Source organism: Erinaceus europaeus, chromosome 11 (assembly GCF_950295315.1).
Source record: "Erinaceus europaeus chromosome 11, mEriEur2.1, whole genome shotgun sequence".
NCBI lineage: Eukaryota > Metazoa > Chordata > Mammalia > Eulipotyphla > Erinaceidae > Erinaceus > Erinaceus europaeus.
The window spans coordinates 7132384-7142058 of record NC_080172.1 but is presented as its reverse complement, the minus strand read 5'-3'; the positions used below and the strand labels follow the sequence as shown (position 1 = coordinate 7142058).

The following is a 9675-nucleotide window of genomic DNA, read 5'->3' as shown; positions in this document are numbered from 1 at the left end:
GGAAGACATTTTTTAAAAGGGGGGGGGTGTGAAGGGCAGGGGAAACAGCATAATGGTTATGCAAACAGACTCTCATGCCTAAAACTCCTAAATCCCAGGTTCAATCCCTTGCACCACCATAAACCAGAGCTGAGCAGTGCTCTGGTGTTTCTCTGTGTGTGTGGGGGGGGGGGGAGGGGGTCTCTCTGCATCACTCTCAAAATAAATAAAATTTAAAAAACAAAGGGGGGATATGTTTAAGTATCTAAGTGGAAAACAATTTTACAGAAACAAAGGGAAGAAACTCGTGGGGGTTTTGTTTGTTTGTTTCTTGTTTTATTTTTAATATCTAAACTTCTAGCTTGGCTAGATCGTTTCTACATCCATACCAAATTACAGTTTATTGCCATATAGGGTTAGAAATCAGCAGTCAAGCAAAAGTGAAGTTCCAACAATCTACGTAGTTAAGAGTGCCAGCCAGCAAAAGGTAGCTTGTCATGTTTCTAAACCACTAGAGCATGGAGAGGGCTGAAGCAGGCAGTTAGGAAAAACTCAGGCAGGATAAAACAGAGCCCAGGGTTCAAAGGAGGAGGGGAAGGGTGAAGTGGGGATCTATGGCTTAACAAAGTGGTTAATTGTCATCACATGATTCAAATATGTTTATTGCTTAAGCCTTACCCAGACTGAAGTGGCCAAGGGGCCTCTTTCTTGGCTACAGATGACTGTTAACTACAAACAAAGGCAAGGAAAGGAAAAAGAAAGAAAGAAAGAAAGAAAGAAAGAAAGAAAGAAAGAAAGAAAGAAAGGAAGGAAGGAAGGAAGGAAGGAAGGAAGGAAGAAAGAAAGAAAGAAAGAAAGAAAGAAAGAAAGAAAGAAAGAAAGAAAGGAAGGAAGGAAGGAAGGAAGGATGGGAGCAAGGAGAGGAGAGGAAAGAGGAAGGGAGAAAAGATTGTGATTATTTGCATTACCAAGAGTGATCAACAATCAATTCTTTAAAGTCTGGAAGGACAAGATGTCACCATTATTTTTCAGCCCTGGCTGCAAGCATAGAACTCCCAGTGGCAACTCCTTCTCACAGCTGGACAGACAACAGAGGAGGAAGCTGCTTGCTATAGCCGACATCTTCCAGAGGACAGGCAGCCACATTGCCCCTGAAGGTGTACATGTGATCACACAAAACCTTCACTTGGTCATCTGTGTGTGTGTGTGTGTGTGTGTTTTTTTTAGGTGTTCTAGTAATGCTGATGCAAAACAAGACTAAAATTACAGGTGCCAGTTCCCTGTGTAGAATGCTTATAAACAACTTACCATTTTGCAGTGGCTGGTCACATCTGGAGCCTTTTGGGATGCAAAAGTACTGGAAGAATTATTGCAAAACTTAAAGACACTTTTCTGCCATTACTTTCTTTTTAACCTAAATTAGTGAGGGAGGTTTTTTTAAATTTTTTTTTTGGGGGGGACTCTTTTTCAGAGTCATAATGCTTAGATCATAAACTTATTTAGTTGAATAGCATCAAATAGCAAAGAAGAAAAGGTGGTTAAGTTTAGAACAGTCGCTAAGAACTTTTCTAAATTGGCCTGAAATAGGCAGAAGCTGGTCCGTGGATGATGGTTTAATTAATTTTGCTCACCAATCAAATTTCCCAATTGAAATAGCCTGCTTACATGTATCACTGTTGATAGCCCTCTTAAAATGTTCAATCGGTGTTTAATGTGCTCAGCATCAGAATAATATAATTGAGGTCCATTGTTCTGGTTCTTCATGGAGCTATAGCTCCTTACAAGACAACGTTAACCTAGGAATATAATGTATTCACGTATAGTTGACAGTTTAACTCCTTTCTAACAAAACTCCCCTTTCTTATAACAGAGACGTTTTTCAGTGTTTTATATCCACTTCAAGATTATTTGGGTTTGGCACCAGGATGAAACAGAGAAGAATGTAGTAAGACTGAGCCCTTACCCTTTAGAAAAACATTGCATGGTTCTTACATCAGTTTGCCTGAGGGATAATCATTCATATATATAACTAAGAATCCATGATCTTCTTGCTCTTTTTTTTGTGCCCATCTGTTGAGAACATATAATCTAAGTCATAGGCAGCTAACTGGTCATAGCCACTGAAATCTGGCTTCTAGACCAATTTTTTTTTACTTCTGTATTTGCCACCTAGGAAGTCAGACATTTTAATGAACACACATTTTTCTGTAGGTTTATGGCAGCCAGTAAGGCTAGAAATGTCTGAAATAACTTGTTTAGGCTCATTGTAGTCCTCCAGAAATAATTTCCTGTGTTATCACGTAGTGCCTTTCTCACAGGGCTTGTCAAGAATATGCCTTTCTTAAGCTCAGTAATAGCGGATGGAGCTTAATAGATTTCATTATTGAGCATTGGAACAGTGGGCCTGGGATGTTAAGCTGTCCAGCTTTCCTCATGCAAATGAGCAGCTATGCTGAACTAGTGAATCTTGAAGTTCAGAAATGGAAAAAGCTACTCTGTTGGCTGTGCCCTGTTGGTACATGTAGACACAAGCACATACTGGCTTGGGCAAGTATTGGCATCAGATGCTATTGCACCGAGAATGTAATTTGTTGACAAAAATATGCATATTTGAGTTAAAGGAAGCTGGTCTTTCTTCAAGTTCAGTCCCTCCTGCCTCAAAGTGTTGTTTTAAGAAATATTCTTTTTTTTTTCTTGACATGAGAGATTTTCTAGTTGAGTTGGTCAAGAAATTTTAAAAAGTATATATTTTTTCTTCTAGTTTCAGACCTTGTTTATTAATTTGGAGTGACACTATGTGATTTATTGTAAAACAATATCAGATTTGTAGTGAGAGGGCAGAGGACGACTTTGAGAAAAACTTTATATAGGTCCAATTTCTTCCCTAAATGTGTTTATTCCTTACAACTAGTTGAAAAGAGGTTATTGTTACTATTATTCTTTTAAAAATATTTATTTATTTCCTTTTGTTGCCCTTATTGTTTTAGTTGTTGTTGTTGTTACTGATGTCGCTGTTGGATAGGACAGCGAGAAATGGAGAGAGGAGGGGAAGACAGAGAGAGGGAGAGAGAAACACCTGCACACCTACAGGTGGGGAGCCAGGGGCTTGAACCCGGATCCTTCAGCCGGTCCTTGCGCTCTGCGCCACATGCGCTTAACCCACTGCGCCACCACCCGACTCCTCGTTACTATTATTCTTAGTGTACAGTTGAGAGAACTGGGACTCCCAGAGGTTAAATAGCTACTAACCTCAAATAATTCATATGCAGAGGAGCTAAGACCCTCTGTCTGGGTCAGAATCTTAATTTCCATTATGTTGTGTTGCCCTCTTTGAAATCTTTGTGCCCCTATAGGGAGGTCAAGAGAAAGGATTTGCTTAGCGAGTCACACCTCATACTGTCTGAAGTACACCCTCAGTACTAATTTGATGGCATGTGTTCCGCAAATGTAACACCTTCTGGAATTTTCTATAGTCCAGTGTGCATTTCATAATTGGAAAAGCATATGTAGAAAGGGCTTCAGGGGCCGGGCGGTGGTGCATAGTCCCACACAAGGATCCGGGTTCAAGCCCCCTGCTCTCCATCAGCAGTGGGAACACCTCACAGACAGTGAAGCAGGTCTGTAGGTATCTGTCTTTCTCTCCTCCTCTCTGTCTTCCCCTCCTCTCTCCAGTTCTTTCTATCTTATCCAATAAAAATGGGGAGGGGGATGAATGGCCCACAGGAGCAGGGGATTCATAATGCAGGCACCGAGCCTCACGCATAGCTCTGGAGGCAAAAAGAAAAAAAAAGGTTTCACCTTGGTAGTCATAAAGGGCAACTGGGAACATTGGCTTTTGGTACAATGAATTCTACAGTATCCTTTGTCATTCCTTTTTTGACTGTGCCATTAATGTCTTAACCAAAGTTCCAGGCCAATTTATTGTGAGAATAAAATAAGCCATCTTATTATAGGGGGGGAAATGTGTAGCCCATGAACTGGATCTACAACTAGACCTAGAATTAAAATATTTTCTCCACCTACATCCCCCTTTTTAATTTTACTGCTTATATATTTTGGTTAGAAACAGAATCTGAAAGGGAAAGGAGAAATAGAAAGGAAGGGGGAAAAAAAAAAAGAAAAAAAGTTGGCCCAGACTCCCAGAGGGATAAAGAATAGGGAAGCTTCCGATGGAGTAGATGAGACAGGAAACTCTGGTGGGAACTGAACACAGCTGTACCGCTGCTATCTTACAATCTTGTCAGCCATTAATAAATCACTAGTAATAATTACAAAAGTAGTTGGGGGGGCTTGAACCTGAATCCTTGTGGATGGTAGTATGTACTCAGTCAGGTGTGTCACCACTCAGGCCCTCCTCCCCATTTTGTGTGTCTGTTTTTGTTAAACTATTTTTCTTTTTTTCTCTACATCTTCTCTAGTCTCTGTCTCCTCCTCGTCATACTAGGAGACAGTGCCAACTCTATCATACTAGACGTTCATGACTGACGGTCCAGAGGTTCCAGGTCCAGTTCTCTAAACCAAAGCTGAATTCTTTCTCCAGGAAAACAAACAAACAAACAAATAATTTATGTAAATTAAAGAAAATGACCAGTATAGATGCCAGTGTCTCAGGATCATTGGAACACCTGCCATCTGAGGACACTCTTGAATTCTGAAAGAAAATTGCAGGCCTCGTGGTCACTGGGCATGCTTGGTCAAGTGCCCCCTGTACCAGACAGAAGAGAAGCACAAATGTGATTTCTGTGCCTTAGTTAGGGTGTCAGATACAGACAGTTCTTAGGAAAGGGGGCCCTGAGTACATCAAACATTCAAAAATATATCTCCTATAATAAATTAAAAGTGTATGAAATTACTTTGTAGCTTTTTAATTTTTTTAACATTTATTTATTTCCTTTTTGTTGCCCTTGTTTTTATTGTTGTTGTAGTTATTGTTATTATCGTTGTCATCGTTGTTGGATAGGACAGAGAGAAATGGAGAGAGGAGGGGAAGACAGAGAGGGGGAGAGAAAGAGAGACACCTGCAGACCTGCTTCATCACCTGTAAAGTAACTCCCCTGCAGGTGGGGAGCCGGGGGCTGGAACCCCGGATCCTCACGCAGGTCCTTGCACTTTGCACCACATGCACTTAACCCACTGACTCCAACTTTGTAGCTTTTAAAGAGTCTTCATATGGTCTCTTAGTTTGGCTGGTGAGTGACTTGCTGAAGCTCATGTAGCAAAGTGAAGGAAAGGAGGTCAAGGGCTGGAAACCAAAGCCTAGATTTTTGAGCATTACCTGCATCTCCTCTGTCCATGGAAATGGACACAGTTATGGAAGAGAGCCGTGGTGGTTATTTGAAATCTACAGTTTAATTTATAATTAGTATTCGCATTCATGAGTAAATCTACCCATTTAAAACCATGGTGGGTTTTGTTTTTTTTTTGCTTCCTTTCATAGTTCCACATCTTTGTGTTGTAGCTAAAGATTAGCACTACAAGCATTTTCTTAGATTGGAACCACAAAAACTGGTAGGAGAAATATATAGCACAGAAAGAATAAGATAAATGTCATGTTTGGGGCTACATAGAAAGTAGTTCAATTTTTGTCAGGTAAAAGGTCAGTCCTTTAAAATGTCCTGTAAAGGTTTTGTGGTACCAAAACGTAAGGGCACACTGGGTTAAGCATAGAGAGTACCAAGTGCAAAGACCTGCTCAAGGATCCGAGTTTGAGCCCCTGGCTCCCCACCTGCAGGAGATGAGGGGAGTCGCTTCACAAGTGGTGAAGCAGGTCTGCAGGTGTCTATCTCTCTCCCTCTCTATCTCCCCCTCCTTTCTCAATTTTTCTCTGTCCTATTCAATAAAATGGGGGGGGGGGGGCAGGGAATAGCCATCAGGAGCAGTGGATTAATAGTGCTAGCACTCCAGCAGTAACCCTGGAGGCAAAAGAAAGGAAGGAGGAAAAAAAGAAAGAGAGAGAGAGAGAGAGAAAGAAGGAGGGAAGGAAGGAAGGAGGGAAGGAAGGAAGGAAGAAAGAAAGGTGGGAAACTCCAGTTCCATGAGCTAGGGGCTTCCTGAGGACAGTCTTTATAGTATGTGGAGAAATAAGTTCATTCACTTGTGTCAGTTTTTTTTTTTTTTTTTTATGAGTCCTAAGCCACAGACCAAAAATTGAGGGCTTAAAAGAGTGAACAGCAGCTGTTAACCTCTTTGCTCAGCGTCATATAATTTCCCAGTATTAAATTCTTTTTGATTTTTTTCTAAATTTAAAGACAAAAGGTTAACAAAATAGCTCATTTGGATGATGTGCTGCTTTGTCATGTGTGAGACCCAATTCAAACCCAGCTCCCACTGCACTTCAGAGAAAGCTTCCGGTGCTGGGAGTCGGGCGGCAGCGCAGCAGGTTAAGTGCAGGTGGCGCAAAGCGCAGGGACCGGCGTAAGGATCCCGGTTCGAACCCCGGCTCCCCACCTGCAGGGAAGTCGCTTCACAGGCGGTGAAGCAGGTCTGCAGGTGTCTGTCTTTCTCTCCCCCTCTCTGTCTTCCCCGCCTCTCTCCATTTCTCTCTCTCCTATACAACAACAACAACATCAATAACAATAATAAGTACAACAATAAAACAAGGGCAACAAAAGGAAATAAATAAATATTAAAGAAAGGAAGGAAGGAAGGAAGGAAGGAAGGAAGGAAGCTTCGGTACTATGGTTTCTTTCCCCTTCTCCCTGTCTCTATCTGTGGAAAATAAATAAATAAATAAATACTTGGAAATTAATGTATAGTTTCCATCAAAAGAAAAAGAATCTAAGTTAAAAAATGTGACCATACTTTAAAGATAAAAGGAATTTATTTCTGTCTTTAAAAAATTAGTATAGTGAAAAAACTGAAATGCATCAAAATGTAGAATGCTTTCTTATCTTTACTTTATGTATATTATTTTAATGAGATAGATACAGAGAGAAAGACATAAAGAGAGACACAAGAGCACTGCTCAGCTCTGTTACAATGCTCAAGGACCCAGGTTCGAGTCCCTGGTCCCCCACCTGCAGGGGGAAAGCATCATGAGTGGTGAAGCAGTGCTGCACGTGTCTCTCTGTCTCTCTTCCTCCCTATCCCCCACTTCCCTCTTGATTTCTGTCTGTCTCTATCCAATAAATAAATAAAAATGGTTTAAAAATGTAAAAATAAATTAAAAAACAACAAAAGCATAATCTGAGCCATGACAGGGGGGGGGGGGCATTCCTGGGGCACTTCCTCCTCAGCAGCCCTAAGACCTGCTGCATCTGGAAGGACAAATGGATTGTGGGCAACTCCCAGGCAAGCCAGACTCACCTTGAGCACGAGTTCCTCGCTCCAGGCACCCGCCCCGTCACAGAGCACTTCAAGCGCACAGGTGTCTTTAATGGGGAGCTCAAGGAACTAAGCCTTGATGACTTCCAGGAGGGGTACTTGGTGCTCTTCTTCTACCCTTTGGATTTCACCATCGTATGTCCTACAGAAATCGTTTCTTTCAGCGATAAAGACAATGAGAAGTCATCGCTGTTTCTGTGGATTCCCACTTTTACCACCTCGCCCGGATCAACAGGTTGAGGAAGCATGGTGGTCTGGGCCACAGGAACATCCCACTCCCGCGACTAGGATGTGCTGCTTGCAGGGGCCCGGCCTCGCCCTGAGAGGCCCCTTCATAACCGACCCCAATGGAGTCTTCAAGCATATGGATGTCAACGACCTCCCGGCTTGATTCAGTGTGGTGAGCTACTAATATCAGAGGCCCTCGCTGGGAGCCTGGACAGCTAGCTGGCTATAGAATGCCTGGTCTTCCTGTTCCTCAATCAGATCTCCAGCAGGAAAAAGGAAGCCCTCTCAGCCTTACTTCAGCCTCTGCGTGCATGAGAGTATAAAGTGTTTTTTTGAAAGCTTCTGATCAAGGATCTGAAATTCCCTTCTTTGTACTTGTTGGTCTGCTTCTAAATTCTGCTTCTAAGACCCCTTCTGTTTCATTGGTTTGATCCCCCCTGCTTAACACTGTATTCTATTTACATAACCACTGTTAACTAAGCACCGCCCTGCCTCCAGGGCATTGGTTTAATCCTCACTGTTTTGCACGCTTTTTCCTTCTCCCCACCCCCTATCCTACAGACATCCTCTTCGGACCTGACTCTTCCGCCTCAGGATGTATAGGGACAAGATTGTGATTAGAGATGGCTTAGATTGTGCTGCGTTCCACATGAATAAAGACTGAACTGCGTGCCACTCAGCCATGAGTCCCTGCTTATCTCTCTCTCCCGCCCGGAAGCTAGCCCGACATGTACTAAACTGAATTTTCCCTGCCAGTAACCAAGGTCCTAGTCTTTCAGCTTTTAGCATCAATAAAATTTATCTCTTGTAGTGGATGTATATGTGATTGCAGCCAATGTCAATCATGTCTTTGAGAAAAACTCTTTGGCAAAGTGACTTAACTGATCATGCATGCTCCCGTCCCTGGACTTAGTGTTTACATGGCTGACTTACTTTGCTTGTTACCTGGTTTAGTGTCTACATACATTTCTCGAGAGTGATTGAGTGTGTAAAGGATATTTGTTGAATCCAGGAAATAATGTTTGAGATCACTGTAATATTCTTTCTTGAAAGACTCACTGTAAAGTATAAATAAGAGAAACCTATTTTAAAATAATATAATAATAATAATAATAAAGTCCTTTGCATAACCATTATGAAGTATCACCAGCCCTAAAATGCTTCTTTATATCATTCCTAGAATAAATATCTTCTGGAAATACCATGCAATAGCATTGCAAATAAATTCCTATAGTGCTTTAAATGTTTGTAAAAGACTCTAGAAATGGGTCTTACATGGTTATATAGTTAACATTCAGATGTCAGAGTATTCAGAAAAGTATAAAGTGTTTAAATATGTTTTATCATTATTTATTTATTGGATAGAGACAGCCTGAAATTGAGATGGGAGAGGGGAGGGAGAGAGGGAAAAAGGGAAAAAGGGAGAGAGAGAGAGAGAGAGGGAGGGAGAGGGGGGAGAGAGGGGGGGAGAGAGAGAGAGAAGGAGAGAGAGAGATCTGCAGCCCTCCTTCACCACTCATGAAGCTTTTCCCCTGCAGGTGGGGACCAGGGGCTTTAACCTGGGTCCTTGGGCATTATAACATGTGTGCTCAACCAAGTGTGCCACCTCCCGGCCCCCCAGAAGTTTAAATATTAAGCATCAAATTTTTCTTCTTTCAAAGGACTAGTAAGCAAATAAAAATCATCTTTGAATCTTATCATTACAAGGTCTCAGTCAGGAAACAGATTTTAAATAAAAATTTGCAAGCAGTTCCAATTTAAGCAAAATTAACAGCTGAGCAAAGAGGACTAAATCAGTAGCTTTCCCCAAATTCACCTTAACCAGCCAGCAGTCCACCTCCTTTGTAGCACAAGCTCCTCCTCCAAGAAGCTTCCTGCAAAGAGAAACACCCAGGATTGAAGCAGTCGGGGAGATGCAGAGGCAGGCAAGGCCCTCATCAAGTTCTCCTGCAGCTGCTGACCTGGCCCTGGATGCTAAAAAGAGAAACATGGAAAAGAAGCAAATGGTGGACGACATGGAATGGGAAGAAAGGGAAACAGTTTAGAAGAAATCCCTGGCTTAAAAATAACAGACCACTCTAATAATACAAATCCCTTTGTTCCTAGAGATGAGGGAATCTTTCATCACATGTTCCTCGAAGACTC

At 41.9% G+C, this 9675-nt stretch overlaps 1 pseudogene; it reads left to right on the top strand.

Moving 5' to 3' along the window:
* Positions 1-7007: 7007 nt before the first annotated feature.
* On the top strand, positions 7008-7693 carry LOC103110017 (thioredoxin-dependent peroxide reductase, mitochondrial-like; annotated as a pseudogene).
* Positions 7694-9675: the final 1982 nt, after the last annotated feature.